Consider the following 23,035-nt stretch of genomic DNA (forward strand, 5'->3'; position numbering starts at 1 on the left):
CATGGGCCAGTTAGCTGTACCAGAACATGCAACTGTATCAGTTAGAAGTTCTTGCACACATAGGTTTTCAAAGGAATTAGTATCTTCATGAATGCATTCTGATGCAACATGCATCTCCATAGAAGTAGAGATTCATTTACAAGACAGCACATTAACTAATTACATTCTGTGTCTCTAAGTTATTGTTGGATAAGTGAATATCTGTGAAACTGTTACATTGTTGGAAGCCCATCATTTGAATCTGCTGTCCAATAGGATCACAATATTAACACAAGCACAGATGCAGAGAAAACAGCATCTCGACATTCAAAATTACATTACAGTCAACACACTGCATCTCCCCAACTTAGAACAATACAGCACAGGAACAGGCCCTTCAGCCCATGATATCGGTGCTGAGCACGATGCCAAATTAAGCTAAGCCCTTCTACATATGATCCATATCCCTCCATTCCCTGTATATTTGTGTGCCTATCTAAAAGCATCTTCAACTCCACTATGGTATCTGCTTCCACCACCACCCCTGGCAGCACAGTCCATAAGACATAGGAGCAGAATTAGGCCATTTGGCCTATCATCTACTCTGCCATTCAATCATGACTCATTTACTTATCCCTCTCAACCCCATTCTCCTACCTTCCAACAGTATCCTTTGACACCCTTACTAATCAAGAACCTGTGAACCTCCGCTTTAAATACACCAAATGACTTGGCCTCCACTGCCATCTATGGCAATGAATTCTAAAAATTCACCACTCTATGGGTAAAGAAATTCTTCCTCATCTCTGTTCTAAAGGGACATCCTTATATTCTGAGGCTGTGCCCTCTGGTCTGAGACTCTCCCACTACTGGAAACATCCTCTCCATGTCCACTCTATCCAGGCCTTTCAATATTCGGTAGGTTTCAATGAGATTCCCCCCTCGTCCTTCTAAACTCCAGTGAGTACAGCCCCAGAGCCATCAAATGCAACTCACACATCAACCCTTTCACCCCCAGGATCATTCTCATAAACTTCCTCTGGACCGTCTCCAATGCCAGCACATCCTTCCTTAGATATGGGGCCCAAAACTGCTCACAATGCTCCAAATGTGGTCTGACCAACACCTTAGCCTCAGCCTTACATCCGAGCTTTTATATTCTAGTCCTCCAGAAATGAATGCTAAGATTGCATTTGCTTCCTCACTACCAACTCAACCTGCAAGTTAACCTTTAGGGAATCCTGCACTAGGACTTCCAAGTCCCTTTGCATCTCCGATTTCTGAATTCACTCCCAGTTTAGAAAATAGTCTCCGCCTTTATTCCTTCTACCAAAGTGCATGACCATACACTTCCCTACACTGTATTCCATCTACCACTTCTTTGCCCATTCTCCCAACCTGTCCAAGTCCTTCTGCAGACTCCCTGCTTCCTCAACACTATCTGCCCCTACACCTATCTTTGTATCATCTGCAAACTTGGCCACAAAGTTATCAATTCCATCATCCAGATCATTAACATACAACATAAAAAGTAGTGGACCCAACACCCACCCCTGCGAAACACCACTAGTCATCAGCAGCCAACCAGAAAAGGCCCCCTTTATTCCCAATCTTTGCCTTCTGCCAGTCAGCCAATCTTCTATCCTTGCTAGTACCTTTCCTGTAATACCATGAGCTCCTATCTTATTTAGTAGCCTCATGTGCAGCAACTTGTCAAAGGCCTTCTGAAAATCCAAGTAAACAACATCCACTGTCTCTCCTTTGTCTATCCTGCCTGTTGCTTCCTCAAAGAATTCCAAAAGATTTTTCAGGCAAGATCTCCCCTTAAGGAAACCATGCTGACTTGTTTTATCATGAGCTTCCAAGTGCCCCGAAACCTCATTCTTAATAATGGACTCTAACATCTTACCAACCACTGAAGTCAGGCTTACTGGCCTATAATTTCCTGTCTTTTGCCTCCCTCCCATCTTAAACAGTGGTGACATTTATAATTTTCCAGTCGTCTGGAACCATTCCTGACTCTAATGATTCTTGAAAGATCACTACTAATGCTTCCACAATCTCTTCAGCTACCTCTTTCAGAACCCTGGGTTGTAGTCCACCTGGTCCAAGTAACTTATCTAACTTCATACCTTTCAGCTTCCCAAGCACCTTCTCCTTAGTAATAGTGATTACACTCACTTTGGCCCTCTGACTCTCTCAAATTTTTGTCATGTTACTGGTGTCTTCCACAGTAAAGACCAATGCAAAATATTTATTCAGTTTGTCCACCATTTCTTTATTCCCCATTACTACTTCTCCAGCATCATTTTCCAGCAGTCCAATGTCCACTCTTATCTCTCTTTTACTCTTGATAATTCTGAAAAAACCTTTGGTACCCTCTTTTATATTATTGGCTAGCTTAGCTTCATATTTCATCTTTTCTTCCCTTATTGCTTTTTAAGTTGCCTTCTGTTGGTTTTTAAAAGCTTCCCAATCCTTTAGCGTCCTGCTAATTTTTGCAATACTCTATGCATGCATTCTCTTTTGCTTTTATGCTGTCTTTGACTTCCCTTGTCAGCCACGGTTGCCTCATCCTCCCTTTAGAATGCTGCTTCTTCTTTGGGACAAACTGATCCTGCGTCTTCCGAATTACTCCCAGAAATTCCTGCCATTGCTGCTCCACTGTCATCCCTGCCTGGGTCCCCTACCAATCAACTTTGGCCAGCTCCTCTCTCATGCCTCTGTAGTTACCTTTACTCAACTGTAATACCAATACATCTGAATTTAGCTTCTCTCTCTCAAACTGCAGGGTGAATTCTATTAGTCCACACACTGAGTCAAATGTGTTCTCAATCTTCTTTATCAGGTGCTCTGCAGCTGCATAACCCTATGGTGATGTGAGCAGTTGTGCCGTATTTGTTAACGTCATGGGTAACGCTAAATTTTGAATATCTCTGGAACATTTGTTTCATGAAAGCTTCCTTAACTATTCTTATTGATTGCTTGACTGTTCAATTCGAAGTTGAATGGTATGAAGGAATTAGAGTGTGTCTGAAGCTTTATAAAGTTTGTGAACAGAGTAGATTGAAACTGAGGGCCATTGTCAGAAATGAGCTAATTCTGATAAGCCATGACATACACATAAAGACAGCAATTCGTCTACAGTACACTCAGTGATGGTACACAGATCCAAGTGTATCACTTTAATCCATTTTGAGTGACTATTGATCAATAACAGGAAATTTTCATTCTCTTTTTCACAAAAGTCTGCATGTATCCTCTGCAGAGGTCCAGAATGCCATGTCCATAACTGCAAAGGATGCAAAGGATGTTTCTACATCTTTAGCAAACACTGCTTTTGCTTACTCATGAATAAGATCACTATCCCAATAAGTACAATGAACAAAACCTTCTGCAATTGCTTTACCAACTGTCCCTCAGTTTGAAGTGCAGCCATTTCCTTTCTCTCAAAACAGTCATCATTACCACTCCATGATCCAAACTGATCAACCCATGCTCACATTGTGGTGATTGTGAAATGACTTCAGTACATCACTGGTACACAGGTTAAATCCTCTCAATCCTTTCAATGTCAGTCCATTGACCTGTTTCAACACTACGCCTACTATAATCTTATTTGTAATTTTGGCTGCAGTCACAAAAACTCTTAATTGACTGCATTTAGTACACAGATACCACTTTGACTTTCTAACATCATGTAGTAGCTGTGACAGCACAATCATCAGGGCATTCTGCTTGGAACTCTTACATCTGATTGTATAATCACACTGCAATGGAAGATTTGTCCATCTCTTCATCCTTGATGCCCTTGATTTGACACCTAATGTTGCTGATAATGGCTTATGATTACTTATTAGAGTAAAAGATCTGCCTTATCAAAGCAAGTGGAACTTCGTGATTCCAAACACTATTCCAAGTGCTTACATCTCAATTTGCTCATAATTGCTCTTTGTGAGAACATGAGAAGAGTTAGCAACAGGCTTTTCTGGCCCATTATTCATCATGTGGCTAATTACTATACCAATAGCACAACTTGAAGCATCCCATACCAATTTCAACTCGTGCAGAGTTTTGCAATGAACAAGGAAAGCTTCTCTTGCGAATCTTTTCATGCATTGATCATATGTAGTTTGTTACTCCTCGCTCCACATCCATTTTTAACAAGTAGTGCATTGGTCTGAGCACGGTTGTAAGGTCTGGGAGGAATTGCACATATTACAACTTTGAATCTGGTCTGATACAAATGTATATATTCATTCAGTTTGGCTTTCTTCATCCTAGTTTTCCAACAAGGTATCAAAGTGTGACTTCAAAACATCAGTGTTGAAAACAGTTTTCCATCTAGTTGACTTATCTCAGCCATTTGGATTGTAATGAATTTAGAGAGTTCTGCGAGTTAATCTCCTGTTTCATTCAATATATGCACACTGTTGATCTTTGCTCCACACCGATTTCACATGGTCTCATCCAGTCCTTCCCCATTACATTTGACCTGTTTTCACAATTTGCTGTCTGTTGCATTTCATTGTGAATGTCAATTCTCCTAATGTCTGTGGAACCTTACCAGAGTAGATTTTCAGTGTGACGGTACTTTCTATCAGCAGTATTTGGCTAAATTTGACAGGGTAAGTGTCCACACTCATTATTGAACAGTCTGTAGGTGTATCGATATGCATATCTTGTTGCTTATGCAAAAGTGTCTTATGTTATTCCTTGTGGCATTGATACTACACACTCCTAATTCCTAACTTTCTGAATGAATTTCCAGTCTCTGAAGTCCCTGTTTCTGATGGCAGTTTTGAATAGCTGTTGAAATTGCTTTTATCTTAGCCTTGGATCTGCAAACTGTCAAAGTGTGTCATTTCTTTGGGTAACTGACTCTTCTAAACTGACAAGACTGTGGTAAGTGATGGATATAGTCTCTGAATGCAAAAAACAAGCCAACTACTGGAAGAACTCAGTGGGTCAAGCAGCATCTCTAGAGGCCAAGGGATGGTCAATGTTTTGGGTTGAGAAAGACCTCAAGAAAGGTCGGGTCAACAGCCCCTGTCTCACACCTCCCTCTCACCTCTTTATTCTGGCTATCTTCCCTCTGCACTCCCAGTCCTGGTACAGGGTTTCGACCCAAAGCATCAACCACCTTTGCCTCCACAGATGCTGCTCAACCCACTGAGTTTGTTTTTTGCTCACATATCTGCAGTCTCTTGCATCTACAGTCTCTGAATGAATTGGCTTCACCCATATGCCTCAAAACTTGTTTCATAACCTTGACATTTTTCTATGGCACTCTGAGTATGGACTGCAGCTATAACAGTTGCTTGTGGTGTACAAAATGCCTGAACAATCTCACATGCCAGTTCCATCAAGACATAAAATAGACATTTAAAATTGAAGGTAAGGTTTTGTAGCTCAACAGCTTTGACTGAAGTTGTTAATCTACCAAGACACAAACAAAATTATTATGTGAAGGATAATCAAAAAGACACCAAAATTACAACGCAAGGATAAATTTTTCAACGAAACAATGTATTCACTAATTGTCTCATTGTGCTTCTGCCTCTTTGTCCCAAACTTAAAGCTACATCTGATGGCTTCAGATCAAAGTAATCTTACAGCTTCTACACACCAACTTTGAACATTCTTCGTCTTGGGAGTATGGCATTTGCTTCCAGCCCAGTTTTCATCAGGATTATTGCCTTTTTTACACTCATGTATCACATAATTCTCAGCTCCCTGGATATTGCCTTCAAGTTCGAGAATATTGTTCACTTTAAAAGAACACGTCCATTTGATCAATGTATGAGCAGAATGGTTTTGGAGTTCAGTTGTACATGAATAGAAACCAAATGTGGTTTGTCAAAGCAGCCACATTTTCTCCCCCTATTCAACAGAGCCATAGAGATTCATGGAAACAGGTCCTTTGACCCAGAGTCCACACCAACCATCAAACACCCATTTACACTAATCCTATGTTAATCCCATTTTTTTTTATTTGCATTATTTCATCAACATTCAAATCAACTTCCTCCAGATTCTACCACCCACCTACACACTGGGAGTAATTTACAGTAGCTAATTAACCAACCAATCCCCATGTCTTTGGGATGTGGGGGGGGGGGGAGCTGAAACACCTGATGTAGCCCATGCAGTCACAGGGAGACATGCAAACTCCATGCAGATAGCAACCAAGGTCAGGATCAAACCCAGGTCACTAGCATTATGAGGTAGCAGCTCTACTTACAGTGCCACTGTGATGTTCTAACTTTGGCTAAATTTGTTATGAGCAATGGTCAAATATCAGGTCAATGATGCTCTTTCTTGTCACTATGGCTTCCTGTGTTATGCATCTCATCAGTACACACAAAGGTCTTCAATAAAAGAGAATCCATGTAAGTGTTTGCAGTCAAGCAACATAAAAAATTAGTTTTGCTGTTCCAAACTCACCAAAGCTTTGCCGCATGGAAGTCGTCAACATTCTTCAAAAAAAATCAGAAGAGGATTATCATTCTTGATGCAAATTTGTGATGCATTCATGAATGCACTGAGATGCAGCATATATATCCAAAGAAGTGGTTTATTTACAAGGAAGCTGATTACATGTTGAGCTTGTGTGGCTGTTATATTGTTTGATAAGGAGTCCCGCCACATGGATCATCAATAGGACCACATTTATATGGATGCAGAAAAAAGATAAGTAGGAAATTATGTGGCAAAGAGGACATAAGGACATAAGGAGGACATAAATGTGCAGAAAAGATTTACAAGGATGTTACTGGGACTGGAGGGTTTAAGTTATAAAGAGAGGCTGGATAGGCTAGGACTTTTTCCCCTGAAACGTAGGAAGCTGAGGGGTAACCTTATAGAGGTTTATAAAATCATGAGGGGCATAGGTAAAATGAAGAGCCACAGTCTTTTCTCCAGGGTAGGGGAGTCTAAAACTAGAGGGCATAGGTTTAGAGTGAGAGGGGAAAGACTTAAAAGTGAGCTGACGGGCAACTTTTTCCACAAAGAGGGTAGCACAGATATGGAATGAGGTGCAAGTACAACTACAACATTTAATAGACCTTTGGACAGGCACATGGATAGGAAAGGTTTAGCAGGATATGGGTCAAGTACAGGCAAATGGGGCTAGCTCGGCTGGACAACTTGGTTGGCATAGACAAGTTGAGTCAAAGGACTTGTTTCTGTACTGTAGAGCTCTATGAATCTATAAGGAGGCTACAATGGGATGTAGATAGATGTGAGTGGGCAAAGGTCTGGTAGATGGAGAGTAATGAGGAAAAGTGTAAAACTGTCCATTTTAGCAGGAAAAATAGAAAATAAGCAAATAATGTGAATGGTGGGAAGTTGCAGAGCTGTGATGCAGAGGGATCTGGTGTTCTAGTGCATGATTCACAGAAGGCTGACACGCAGGTGCAGTAAGTAACTAAGAAAGCTAACAAAATGTTATTGTTTGTTGCTACCAGAATTGAACACAAAAGTAGGGAGATTATGCTTCCTTGGTGAGACTTTTTCTGAAGAATTATGCACAGTATTAGTCTCCTTATTTAAGGAAGAACATTAATATGTTGGAAGCAGTTCAGAGATATTACTTGGAATAGGTGACTTAACTGATGAGGAAGGCTTGTAGCTATTGGAGTACAGAAGTGTGAGAGGTGACTTGGTTGAAACATAAGATCCTGGAGGGATCTTGACAGGGATGGGAAGAGGATGTTTCCTCTTGTGGGAAGATCTGGAACGAGGGTCCGTTGTCTAAAAATAAGAGGTCACCCATTTAAGACAGAGATGAGGCAAATTTTTTTTCACTGAGAGGGTTGTGAGTTTTTGGAACTTACTTCCTCAAATAGAAGTTAAACCAGAGTTTTTGAATATTTTTAAGGCAGAAGAAGATAGATTCTTGATAAGGAAGGGGGTGAAAGGTTAACTGGAGTATGTAGGGACGTGGAGTTGAGGTTACCATGATCTAAGTGAAAGGTGGAGCAGGCTTGAGGGGGCCAAGTGGCCCAGTCCTGCTCCTTAGTCATATGTTCTTATGTTCCATGCCTAAAGATGTTTTATACAATGTGCCAAGGATGACAGGTTGTATGCAACCTGAATAAACAAGACAAGCAACTGCATATCTCTTTAATCATTCTGATTGAAGGATTGTACATATGACAGTCATAGACTGAGAAGGAAAAGTGGAGTGGGGGGACTTAGTGTTGCATCAAGTACAGAAAGAACAGAGAGAGAATAAAGGTGTTTGGATTGAGGGAACATAAATTTTACAAATTAAAATCTCCAACAGACTAAACCTTAAGGAATGAAACTGCACACACATGGGAGTTAATTTTCAATGCCAGGAAGATTGTTTTGCAGCATTTAACACTTGTCAGATGATTACAAGGGAAATTAGAATAGACAGGACTTAACTCTCTGTGATAAGCTTAGCTTGTATTTACCATTCAAGTCCAGCAGCATTACACCAGTCAATGTGCATCTGTCATGAGTCAAACAGAGAGATATCATTTTTGCAGCAGCAATTCTGATGGCAACTTTGGAATTTTGAGCTGAAATGGTATCTTTCCCTCACTTGAAGTTGCTGCATTAGTTGGGTAAAACCAAGGCCAAGCACCATTTGCTCCACCATCATCTTGACAAGAAAACCCAGGTCAATAATTTAATAGTGGTCTTTCTAATAATGGACTTTGTTTCATGGTGTTACATTTCTTGATTCTTTTCTTGCATTGTTACTAACCTAATGTAACTGCACTGTGTAATGAATTGACCTGTACGATTGGTATGCAAGACAAGTTTTTCACTGTACCTCGGTACAAGTGACAATAATAAACCAATACCAAATGCAACAGGAAACAAAAGCATGATGCACCAATAGGCAACTGGCATTTTATACAGAAAAAGCAAAAAAAGATATCTTATTCTATTCATGTGTTTCAAAAAAAGTTTAAATTCATTACAGAACTTTTATTTCAACATTTCACCAACAATTTCTTCAGCATCTAGTGTGCAAATAAAGCACTTTTCATTTATTCTCTGAAAATCTCTTTTAGATGAAGAGAAGCTCAGAGCATCACAGATTAAAATGATCAATCATTACACACCAAAGATAATGCTGATCTATTAACAATTAAAACCTGAAGGAAGCTGAGTAAACAGGACAAGCAATTGCACACCTCCTTAACCATTCACATTGAAGGATTGCAATGATGATTGGCTTGTTACTTGTGGTCCCTGCCTACTCAAATTTACCTGATCTGGATCCTATCTCCCTAGCCTTCCATAACCTGGGGTCCAGCAGCATGGTCTGGACAGCAACTGATCTCCAAATGATGCTGAGGCCCTGTCTCTGAAGTATCCTGACAGCTTTTGACAGAAGGCAAATCTGGGGCTTGAGCTTAGCTTTTTGTTGAAGCTATCATTGATTTTTAAGTTTTCAAATGTCTCTGACATTGAGACCTTTAGAAACTATTTAACACAAATAAATAATTAAAATAAAAACTATTTTTAAATGAAATAAAGTTAATTAAAATACAGAAAACTATTTTGAAATAATTAAAATCATAGAAGTAATAACTAAAAAAAAACTTACTTGCCTTCTAAATCTGCGCCTTACAATCCCCATTGATCTCATTGGAGTCTCAGACCCTGCACAATATGGAAGAGGGATTCCACAGCATAATGTTAAGTGATCCCAGAAAGACTAGGCCCTGCCACCAACTCCATGCAGAAGATTGATCCAAAAAGTTCAAACTCCCAATCTGTCAGGAAGCCCTGGACCATCATGGTTCTCTGCTCACACACACAGGTCTGGGACTTGTTTCCGTTTCAAAGGCTAAATGCCATGATTTCATCTGGAACTGCCAATCATGGGCACCCTGATCCAGCCTCATATATATTAATGTACATCATTTTAAGCAATCCCTGGAAGGGACTCCAAAGGTGAGCATGCCCAATATGTTCCATGTATTAAAAATAACAATAATTGTTTAAAGTTTTCTGGGATTTGTCACAGATTTGATAAGTAGAACGATTAACAAAGGCAAAATGGGTGTTTTAACCAAAACATAGGGGTCATTAATACTTTATTAAAAGATACAAGGCATGCACACCTCTCCAGAATTAAATTCAGGCCAGCAGGTGATAATTTAACAATTTAAAGAAATTCATCTGAACACATGCCCCTATTAAATACAAAGCAATTTACAATTAATGCAGCAAAATTCTACAAGAATCTACTAGAGGCTACATCAGGGCAATTAACCCACTAATATGCTTTATGTCTTAACTTTTTTCCCTAGCCTGAGGTCATTTGAAACGCATAGGATTACAGGATATTAGAGAAGCTAGTATGAAAAATAGCTCAATGTAATGAGCCATCCAGTGATTTCAGCTATCGAAGCTGACTTGCAGTTGAAAACTACAATGTACCAAATCACTGGTATAGATATTGTAGAAGGAATGCCACAATGCACAAAACTATAAGAACCACTTTTTTTAAAATCAATGTGTTGGGCTTACTTCCATTTGCATTTTATCCATCTTAAGTGACTTTGTTGACTCTATGGGTATCCATTACAGCAAGTGGATCTGTCCTTTCCGATTTTGTTTTGGAGAGGAAAGTAATTTAGGGGAGTGAGAAAGGTGACCAGCCTTTTCTGACCTTTTCTCCATTAATTTCAGTCTTCTGTTTTGCACAGAGAAAATGACAATCACACTAGGCAGAAGTGACAAACTCATACACGTTAGGGAAATGGGAGAGATACTGGGGAAGGGGAACGTTACATTTGCAAGAAGCTCTCTTTGTTCGTCTTCAGCCTCATTGTGCAGCCCAAAGGTACAAACCTACCAGCAAAAAAATTATGCAGCTCAAAGTACGCATTATCATTTGAAAAGGTTCTATTGCACACAGTTTTGCTCAGTGATGAAAATTAAACTGTCTGATGTGCATACTCTGGCAGATTTACCTTTGCAGATTTCACCTACAATCTGTAGAGAGGGTCATGCCACAATATGTCATCCTACAGTTTCATTACATAAGCTCCAATTTACAGGAAGGAGGATTATGCATTTCAAAGGGACCCAGAATCTAGCTTCTGTTACAGATGATATCACAGATGCAATGGCTGAAGATTAGCTGAGCTGCAAAGAGCTAGATTTTCTTGTTTTTTTTTATTGCTTTCCATTTAATTCTTCCATTTGCACGGGATAATGACATTTCTTAAAGCTACATAGTAGAAAGTGGACACCACAATTGTCATTTCTTTCTTTGCAATACGAATTAAGACATGCTCACATTGTTGACAGTTGTACCTCAAAAATGTAACATGGATGCAGATTTGTTCACTTCTAATTTCTTTTTACATCAACTCTCAGCTATTTCCTGTATTTTACCTCTGCAATCCCATTGTCCAGGATTCCTATCTGCATCTGACCATTCATTATTGTCACATCCTTGCGTTGGTCACTGAACTGAACTGAATTAATGTCGAAGGAACCCTGTGCTGGATGGTCATTTTAATTATTAGTAATTCCCCTTTAGCAAGCAGTGCTTACCTATAACAAAAAATTACAAGGCAATAATACAAAAGCTTATTGCCCCATGATGGCACATAGAGAAGATTATTGATTGCTGATATTCTTATTATGTTTGCTGACCCTTGTCTATGGACAGGTAAATCACGGTAACCCTAGGGTACAATAAAACAAACAGCGGGTGGAAGCCAAGGCAATTGCACTGTATATTTTGATCTTGGGTTACAAAGTGACCTCTTGTCCATAATAATTCCTTAAACAGAAAACACCTATCGATCACCTCTGTTGCCCTTATGACAATACTTCAATACTCTTTATTTAACTATGAACAAAATTACTTTTTTGCTTTATTATACTGTGGCATATTGTAATTGTATTGAACTCCAGGTCATAATTCACACTCCATATATTTATAAAGAGCAGCTTAATTGGCTTTAGGTTGTCCACGTTTGTTCATGATCGTAGATAATTGTTTTGTAAAGTTGTTTTTAAACTAGGTGCTCTGTCCCTTAAGGAACTTGCACGTAAGAAGTTAAATCAAGAACCCTTTTGCACATCAAACCATTAAAATATATATCAAATGTTGCAAAATCATGTCACTCACTTCATTTTCCTTGTGGTTGTGTCAACTACAGCTCAGTTGTTGGCCCCTTGCCTCAGAGTCACATAGCTGTGGATTCAAGTTGCACTTCAGAGGTTTGTGCTTGGGCCCACCCTGATGTCAAGCTCTTCTTCCATCATCTCTACCTCCACGTCTATTTCTTTGGTAAGGAGTCCTTACCCCCCACTGATGACCCTTTCTCCTGTCTCCAACACTCCTCTTCCTCTTGGACACCCATTTCTGGCCCATTACCACCTCTCGACCTTTTCATTTCCAACTGCAGATATGACATCAACCATCTTGACTTCTCCACTCCGCTCACCCATTCCAACCTCACTCGCTACAAAGCTACCACAATCATGTTTACATTCTGGTTTCCAGAACAACAATTTGCACTTATGTTTGTAAAATATCCCATTGTACATAACAGGGTCATTTTCAATCCCCTTTGACACTCACCAACTTTTATTGATGCACCATAGAAAGCATCCTATCTGGATGCATCACAGCTTGGTATGACGACTGTTCTGCCCGGGACCACAAGAAACTGCAGAGAGTTGTGGACACAGCCCAGCACATCACAGAAACCAGCCTCCCCTCCATGGACTCTGTCTATACTTCTCGTTGCCTTGGTGAAGCAACCAGCATAATCAAAGACCCCACCCACCTGGGTCATTCTCTCTTCTCCCCTCTCTCATCAGGCAGAAGATACAGGAGCCTGGTGGCACATACCACCAGGCCCAAGGACATCTTCTATCCCACTGTGATAAAACTATTGAACGATTCCCTTATACGATGAGATGGACTCTTGACCTCACAATCTACCTTGTTATGACCTTGCACCTTACTGTCTACCTGCAATGCACTTCCCCGTAGCTGTGACATTTTACTCTGTATTCTGTTATTGCTTTTACCCTGTACTACCTCAATGCACTGTGTAATGAATTGATCTGTACGAACGGCATGCAAGACAGGTTTTTCACTGTACCTCGGTACAAGGAACAATAATAAACCAATACCAATACCAAAATTTGTTTCCAAGCCACATAAGGGGATATTAGGGGAAGTGTCTAAAAGTCTGGTCAAAGAAAATAGAATGTCTTAAAGGGACAAGGAGAGGTAGGAAGCTGAAGAGGCTCCAGAGCTGTGACCACAAGCAGCTGAAGGCAAGGCCGCCAATGGAGAAATCAGTTATGCAGGAGTCAAGAATTAGGGGAACACAGGTACCACAGAATGATGTAGAACTGGGGTTTACAGAAAGTCATGCTACTAATGCCTTTTCAGGCAGATACAAAATATATTACAATACTTTTTTGAAGCACATCACTGAGCCACATTCTCAGTCATTACATATTGCAACTTGCACAAGTTGACCAGCATTTCCCACATTATAATTGTGACTACACTTCATTGACAGCAAGACACTTTGCAACTAGTCATGTTTATGAAAACTGTTGTCTAAACCAATTCTGATGCTTTCTTCTCCTTGAGCCTTGGTGATATTGATCATGATACAGATGTACTGTTGAAAGTATCCTGACTAGTTGCATCACAGCCTAGTACGGCAATTCCAACACACTGGAACACAAGAGATTGCAGAGAGTTCTGGACACAGCCCAGTCCATCATAGGCACAACCCTCCCCACCAGTGACAGCATCTACAGGAGGTGCTGCCTCAAGATGGCAGCATCTATCATCAAGGATCCCTACATCTGGGTCATGCCCTCTTTTCGCTGCTACCGTCAGGCATGAGGTACAGAAGGTTGAAGTCCTACGCCACCACGTTCAAGAACAGATACTTTCCTACAACCATCAGGTTCTTGAACTTATCTGCACAACCCTAACCCTACCTCAGTGATGGAACACTATTCTTGCACTACCAATGGATTTGTCTTTGATTGTGTCTTTGTTTTTTTGCAGTCTCTTTTTCACTGAATGGTATAATTTTATGTATAATTTATATTCTGTGTTGTCTGTACCTACATATGTGCCTGTGATGCTGCTGTAAGAAAGTTTTTCATTGTACTGTATCTCACCATACTTGTGCACCTGATAATAGACTCGGCTTGACTTGATACTTATATCAAGACTCATCATGTCTGCTGGAGGAACTCAGCAGGCCAACCAGCATCCATGGAGAAAAGCAGGCAGTCAACGTTTCGGGTCTTGTTTCTCTAGTAATTCTGGCATCTGCAGTCCTTTGTTTTCCTCGTATTACTGCCCCACGTCTGACTCATTCTTTACCTGCAGCTCAAAATTATGCAAGTTTATCTCTTCATTCAATTTTGCTTTATTCAACCTTGATGCTGAACAGCCTTATCTGCCCTGCTTCTCCATCTAAATGGAATGGAAGTCATCATGGAACCTATGCACAATATTAAGGAACAATTCATCGCCATGGGAAAACATCAACTCAACCACCGCAGACTACTGAGTTGAATGTCAATAAACCTCACGGCAAGTCAAATCCAAACAGCACCTGCAATATTAAGAATATTTTTCAAAATGATATATTGTGTACTTTTAGAATTTGTCATCGTAAGTTGTCTTACGCAGATTAAGCCACGAGTGGTATCTTTCTTTATCCTGCATTTCAATTTAATTTCATATACAAGAAAATTGCTCAGAAAATAATTTAACATTTAATTTGCATAAATGTTCTGATTTCCACTTTGAGAAATGCGTTGCTACCATTGTTTTACCCCCACACTGTTTTTTCCCCTCTTCCCACCTTCCCACTGACCCCGCTCTTCCTTGATCCTCTTTTCTGCTCTCCAATCTCCTTTTACCATCCCCTCATCCACACCCTTGCATCTGTTCTCTCTCTTGGCTCCTACTCTCTCCTTATCCTCCCATTCTTTTGCTCTAACCTAATCCCTGTGGTAACCTCTCCACCACTTAGCTCCTCATCCTACTCTTGCTTTCACCAGCCCAGCATATTGGCTCCTCTCTTCCTTCTCCTCTCAACACCTCGTCGTTTTATCAACTCCGCTCCTCTTCCTACCACCTCTTCTCTGCTCCCTGCCTGTGTTCTTAGTCAAAGCAATGGTCCAAAGATGGACAATTAAACAATGTACTTAAATAGCAACTTTACCAGAGGAAGACATGCCAGGGACTTTAGTGAAGTGTATACAAACAGAATGTGATACCCAGCCAAAGAAAGGTAGCGGGGCTGGAACTTAAGGAAAAAAAGGATTTTTTAAGGTATTGTAATCATTGTCAAAAACTAAATATTAGATATATTTGAACAGACATGTTGTATAATCCAGTGTTTAAAAGATCTTGTTGAACTGAATTGATCATTTTTATGATTTTTTTTGCATCTTAATGTAATTCTGTCAGTCGTTGTCTGCAAAAATTACAATTCATATAAGCGTTGTTGAGGAAATTTTCAAGGGATTTGCAGTAATTATATGACAAAATGCTTGCAAATCTCACTCATTCCTGAATAGAAACACAGGGGTCAAAGATTGAACACTTTCTGCCGGGTAATTTGTAAATGTCAATCACAAGGGGCCCAGTGGAGGGAGGTGTCGGCATAGGGAATGAAGGCAGAGAAACTGTACAGCAACCGTGAAATCCACTGTTAGTAACAGTTTTTTTGTTTTAAAAATATATGTTTAAAAATGTCACCTCGCATGCATTGAAAATGAATTGTTTTGAGGCGAAAGGGCAGCCTCTTGCTCTACGGGAGATGAGGATTATTCCTGACTTCTGAGCTTTTGGTTAGGATAATGTGGTGTGCTTTCGGACAGCTGTCTCGCCTTTCCCTGGCTTGCTTGTTTCCAGGGAAGAAAATCGTTCGTTTCCTAAAATTTCTGCCTCGCAGAGGTGGGAAGAAAACGCCTCTTGTATACAAAATTAGTTCAGCAGAGCACCAGTTATAGAATGACTGGTGTCAGTAAATAAAGAGAAACAAGCGTCCAAAAGACCACTTTTCAGGCACAGGAGAGAGGGGCCGCTTTCGTGCGTAAAACTGTTGATTCACTGAATCTGCTGGGACTGTAGGCTAGCTACATTAAGCCACACTCCAACATACATCAATGCGGACGCCAGCCACTTTGATCGGCGGCGATACGTATCCACCACCATCTCTCTCTTTACTGTGCCCACAATGCCTTCATTAGAGATGGAGAGAGTTAATTTCAAAGCGCCGCTATCAACTGCAATTGACAGGATAAATAGAAACCGCTGTTTACTTGCTGGTTAGGTTCTGTCCTATTTGAACTAACTGTTCGGTTCAGAAGTGGCTATTAGGTCAGACGTAAATTACTCGCCACTGACAATGGGGAAATTCATTTCAAATTAACGTTTAATTCAAGGCCAGAAATTAACACCTACAAATGTTAACTCGAATGGCTCCTTATTTTATAAACTCGTTTTATTTATTCTCTGTTAAACATTCTGTCAGATCTCATTAACGCAGACGCGTGCCACACACTACGACTGCAGAGCACATGGCTTCATGTTATCTGGACCTGTGAATATTTGGTCGCTTCTACTAACAAAAACATTGGCTCAACGTGCAACCCTTGTTCCAAATGCTAACAATTAAAGAGAGTTTTGCTTATGCAGTGAAATATTATTTGCATTCTGTCTCAAAAAATTTAAAGGCATGTTCGGCAAAAGAAAGACGGGCGATTTTATTTAACTAGAGAACATGCAACGAGGGAATGGTGCTTAAGAACACGTAGAAAAAAGTAATCAAAAACATTCATTGTGTTGAATCCAGTATCAGCATGTGCAATGTTTACATATGAGCCCCATCTTGTGGTGGTCTTAAAATATATCGTAAGCTACTCAGACCTCGCTGGGAAAATCATGCTATAGGCTGTGAACCAATATGCTAATGTGATAGCTGAGGAAAATTAAAATACATTTAGGGTGTTAATAAATGGGGTATTTAAATAAAAGTGTATAATATACTGCACATTAATCAATTTATGCTAAGAGTGTAATTAAGCCAGTATTCCACCTTCCGGGGAGAGCTTGCTTGGGAGCAGAAAGGAAACAGTGTCTATTAACACAAATTATATTATTTGGCTAAAGCTAATAATTCTAACACTTGAGGTCGGCAAGACCACAACGCTGGAGAGCAGCTTTGGTGCCTGGCCAGCGTTGCTATGGTAATTGAGCTGTGTTCATTCTCCAGATGGTGACAGGTTTGTTCCCCAGCACAAGTTCAAATCATTCCTTTAGAAAATGACATTAGGACTGACGTGTGCTCCTCTCCCCTGCCGGAAAGCGGAGACGCTGAGAACCTCGGAACTTGTATCTGTTGGGGGGTGAGGTGGTTTTAAACGTACGCTTTCCCCGCTATTTTAGGCTGGAGGGCAGTTCAGGGATTCATCTGCTGTGCTGACGAAAATCTAAATACATTGTCAACCAAGAGCAAGGAATGTTGGAAATGCTGAGTTGAGGCTGTCAGCATCTGGTACAGCAGAAAGGTCAAGTGGACGGGCTGCAGTCGCTCCGTCCAAACTAGAAGATCCTTAAATAACAGAGGAAAACAAAGTGGAGAAGAGAATTGATGAAAATTAAAAATGGGAGGAAAAGGAGGGAGGAACCGATTCCTGTAAATAATGTGTCCTCAAGCTGCAGGACTTAATGCAAAGCAAATATAGGTGGGGAAAATCTGGCACATAAGCAAGAAATCCTCAGCCGGTCAGGTGGCATCTGTGGAGGGTACATCCTGGAGAAGGTTCTTCAACAGATTGTCCTCACTGTAGATGTTGCCTGAGCAGTTGAGTGTTTCCAGCCCTTGGTTTCACCAATGAAATTTCAACTATTAGATGGTCTTCTCAGTAAAATGATGAAAGGCATTTAAATGAGACAGAAATATCCTGATTCCATGGTTGAACAGGTATTGGAGACATTCATATTAAGCTGTTCCTGTATCAGCACTAGCACTAATGACTCATGGCATATGCGTCCTGCATAGGCCTAGGGCAAGCCAAAAATACCCTGCTGTGGCCAGCGGATAGGGGGAACCGGGGTTAAAAATGAGGGCTTTGTGGTGGACACACTCATGGAGAATGATCTCAAGGGCTGCAGTCGTATCAATATTAGATCAAATGTCATTTGTTAACAGAAGCTGGAAATTAAGAAAAAAATAACTAGTGTAGGAAATCTGAAATTAAAACAACAGTTACTGTAAAAACACCGAAAGAGAGCATATCTTCCAGAGCTATGGGTCTAAGCACAGCAGGGCAGGGTAGTATGTGTGGAGAGACAAAGAGAATGAACATTGAAACTTGTTAACTGTTTCTGTCTGCACTGGTGGTACCTGCACTGCTGAGTATTTAGTTACAGGAACTTTATTTTAGTTCAGATGTCAAGCATTTTAAGTATTTTGTGTTTGGGTTCTGAAGAGAGTTGTGAGGGAAACATGAATACCCTTCCTGAAACTTGCATCGTGTATGGTTAGAACAGTATAAGAGGTCAAAGCCAGAGACTGCTGAATGCAATTGAGAGAAGAAGGGTAACTGCCAAACTGCAGGAAAGTCAGATAAGGTTCACAGATATAGCAAAGGTACTTTACAAGTCAGTTACTCATTGGCCATCTGGCCTACTGATACACTGTACAGTGTTATAGGGAGAGGTGTTTGCTATGATTGCAAAAGAGAGTGCAGCTGGAAGATGGGATGGTGAGAGAATAAACATATATACTCAGAAGGACTGGTCCCTCTAAAAATATGGAGGCATGAGAAAAGATCTTGTTGGCTGCAAGTGACAGAAATGTTAGGAAATAATAGAAGTGAAGCGGTGAGCGTAGTGGAAGATGGGAATCAAAGGAGATTCTGTAAATGAGAGGAGGGGGAAGGGACAAGGCCAGGTTGGGAAACACTCAGTTAAGGGGCACTGTTGACTACAGTTGAGATGAAGTCCATTAACACCGGAGGGAATTTATCAGAATCAAGGAAAATATCCCCCAATTTAGAAAGATCAGATGTGGGTCAATAAATATGGTCCTAAGTCAATGAAGAATATGATAAAATGTGTTAATATCAAATATTTTGTTTAAATACAAAACATTACAGTGAGTTCAAATAATGAGTAAATGTATTCACAGGATAATCTAAGAGAGCTACCAATTTATATTTGATAGGACTGTATCACTTGACTCTACATAGTTACTCTATTACTTTCTCTGCAGAAGTTTAAACCACATTGTGCACACTAGCTTGACGTTAAAAGAAATTGACACCAGTGACTAACCATTCAGCAAGTTTATCCCTCTCTCTGAAATTATCAGCAAACCATGGATTTCTGTAAATTTGAAATGTGAAGGCACAGTAGTGTAGCAGTTAGTCTAATGCTATTACAGCGCCAGTGACCCGGGTTCATTTCCTGCTGCTGTCTGTAAGGAGTTTGTACATTCTCCCCATATGTCTGCATGGGTTTCCTCTGGGTGCTCCGGTTTCTCCCCCCCCCCCCCACACATTCCAAAGATGTACGGGTTAGGAGCCGTGAGCATGCTATGTTGGCACTGAAAGAGTGGCGACACTTGCGGGCTGCCCCAGCACATTCTCAGTAACGCAAAAAGACGCACTTCACTGTGTGTTTCAATGTACTAATAGATAAATATATTATCTAGATTTGAACAACAGGTCAATAGACATATAAAATAGTAGAACAGCCTAGTGTTTCTAGTGGAATCCTTCATCATGTTTGATGAAGGTTACCACTTTCAGTGAATGGTGTGCCACATCTTGCCAGTATTTTATGTTGTCTTGAATTTTCCCCAGGATTACCAGCAGTTCCGCACAGCCCTTGGTCAATGTTAGGCCTCACCAATCAGCTGGGAGACAGCTTATCTGCAGAAGCTTTTGCCAAGGGACATGCTCCATGTAAGAGCTAGTTTAGCAGGCAGGCGACTAGCGAACTTCGGTGGTTCAGCAGTCCCTGAATGTCATTTTGTTTATATCAACCTTTCACATATTTACTGTATATTACAGTGCATAAAGAAAATTCTTACCAAAAATCACAATTAATTGAACACATTAATGCTGCCATTTTGTGATCACTGATGATAGATCATAAGCCTGAAACAGTAATTATTTTTTGTCTTCACAGGTGCTGCCTGACCTGCTGGGTATTTCGGGCACTTCATTTTTGAATCTCTTAAAATTTGGTTTCCTCCATTTTTACTGACATTATGGATCACATTTTTAATTCCATCCACCTTTGACACCGTGTTTCTTAAAAGACAGTAATGAAGCAACATTACAGCTTGCTTTATTAAACCTACAGACTGCCCAGTTTTAATGGGTAGTCCTCACACCCAGAAACATAAGATCTTAAGAAATTGGAACAGGAGCTTGCACTGTCAGTGGCTAGTCAACACCAACACCACCTTCCAATCCAATCTTCATATTGTCTGACTCCCTTAGTGGCCAAGAATCAGTCTGTTGCAGACTTTAATATACATGGTGATTAAGCATCTAAGATTTCTGGGAGAGGGAACCAGGGAATTCCAAAGATTCACACCCTCTGAATGATGAAATTTTTTCGTCATCTCACCAAAGGCTGTGGAGGCACCCTAAGTCATTCTCAGAAACTTTGGGATTTCTGCATTAAGCTACCCCAGGTGAAAAGTCTGTCCATTGTTTCTCCACTCCATACAAGCTTCAAAATTGTGCCCTGTATATCCATGCTTAATATTAGCATTTATCATAAAGAGTAATAGCTATAACGCTTACCATAAGCTAACCAAATTAACCTGATAATTTGTTTTTGACAAGGGTCATGGGGATAGGGTGAGCAAATGGGCTTGAGGAAAGTTGGATCCTTGATTTTATTGAATGGGTGAATAGGCTTGAGAGATAAAATGGCCAACTCCTGTTCCTAGTTCTTATGGTCTTACGTGTGATGAAGAGGAATTACTAGGTTTTCACCAATAACTGCCTGATGTTTTATCTATTTTATTGCCCCCCGCATGATGTATGGTGTGGAGGAAGTGCATATGTGCAGCAGGTTTCATGGTCCCTCACTGCCAATAATTTCTATGATTGTTTGCCAAATTAAATGCTTTACTTTATAATAAATGGTAAACCTTTATAAAGAAGTTTTATTAAATTAATATACAAATGTGAAACTATTTCACAAATGGAAATCTAAGTAGCCTCTGCCTCCTGACCAAGTAATTTGACTCATTCCTGACCTATTAATTTAACTTATAAGCATTCTTTAATCATACGAACTCCAGTTGTAGGGGTGACAATCTCCTGCATCAAAAATCATTGAATTATGAGAGAGCAATTTATTTCTTCAGAGTCTACATACGTGGCGGGTGATAAGCACAAATATTAAAAAGTTCACAAATTAGTATTTGGCCCAGCAAAATAACTAGATTTGCTTCTCGTCTGGTGTTCAGCTTGTGGAAATGGGTAGCAGGAAATTGGGAAAGCAAAGCCTTTCTTGGTTTATTTTGTAACATTTCCAACCTAGCATGTAGAAATAGGTAGCAATCACTTGAAACAACACCTTCTGCAAGCAAGATTAGTCTGAGCATCACTATTTTACACTTTCCAAGCCACATCTTCCTCTAAGTGTCCTCCCTTGTGTCCAAACTATATTTAAAGGAGAATTATGTGTATTGTGCCAGGTAAATACCAATAACTAATCTGTTCAAAATAGTTTATTTCTAACTTTTTTTTCAGAAAGCTCTGGCAGCTGTAAAATTGGTCAGTGTCAGAGGATCCAGTATTCAGTGAATGCATTCAGTTTGTTGAAGGCATTTGGGATCTGCTCACAATATCGAGCCAAGATTCATAACTGTTATGGGAAAGCAACCAGCAATTCTCTTCAGTTTTACGCTGGTGATACCAAGTGAATAAAAATTGGAGGTTATGCCACCAGCACATTTCGCCTCCTATTAAAGAGATTTCTTTGGAGAGATTACAAAGTGGAAAGGAGGAACAGAAAAGAATTAAGTGAATAAACCTGTGTTAAACAAAGGAAGAATGATTGAAAGATTCCAACCAATCCATTAGTCAACCTCAGCATCCCAGGACGATGCAGTCTATTGATCATTATTGTTTAAATGATTCATTTGGCCTTAATGCATTCACTAATAAAGATAGAGAAAAGACTTGCTGATATCCCAACTGCTACCTCTTGGGAAAGAAAACATGGTAGTACTGGCAGGAGAACAAGTGGTGATTTGAATGAGGTAATTGATTTGCTCAGAGCTGCCAAAACAACTCATGGGTGTAGAGGTGTATACATCACGTACACAATTGTGTACAAATTTATTTCAACAGAGAAATCAATCACATCATTCAAAGTGGCACCTGTTTGTAATGTTGCTACTATTTTAATGTTGAATTTCAGTGAACACTTTGCCAAGATCAACTTTATCTACTCCATTCATAATGTTGAAAGCAAGTACAATTAACTCGCCTTGAAGTCTTCCAAAAAGGAAAGCCAGCTGCCTTAGTTTATCATTATACACAGGTTCATCATGGTTGCTTAGCTCCATGTTTACTTCCCAATCCAAAACATATTACATCTACCCATTCCAGTGGTGGTCAAGCTCAGCAAAGCACATTTGCAATTGCAGGGATCTTCACTTATCTTATAGGTGTTTGGTGGTGTTGAAAAATGGAACATTTCTTACACAGATGTGGCTGGCGTCAGTATGAAGCATTCTTGCACAGGTAGAGAGCAAGGTTCCTTCTAGAGAGCAAGTTTCTCCACGTATATTTTAACTCCTATCTCACAAATGACTACCTGGCTTTGCTGCCCCACCTCCACGACCCTCAATGTGCTGTCAGTGGGAGGCTGTGAGAATGTTCCATGTTTTATTTTACATCAGATATATTTAAAACCACTTAACTGACCACAAGCCACTTTAATACGTAATAGAGTCATTAGAGTAATACAGCACAGATACAGGCTCTTCACCCAACGAGTCCA

Source organism: Pristis pectinata, chromosome 21 (genome assembly GCF_009764475.1).
Source record: "Pristis pectinata isolate sPriPec2 chromosome 21, sPriPec2.1.pri, whole genome shotgun sequence".
Taxonomy (NCBI): Eukaryota; Metazoa; Chordata; class Chondrichthyes; order Rhinopristiformes; family Pristidae; genus Pristis; species Pristis pectinata.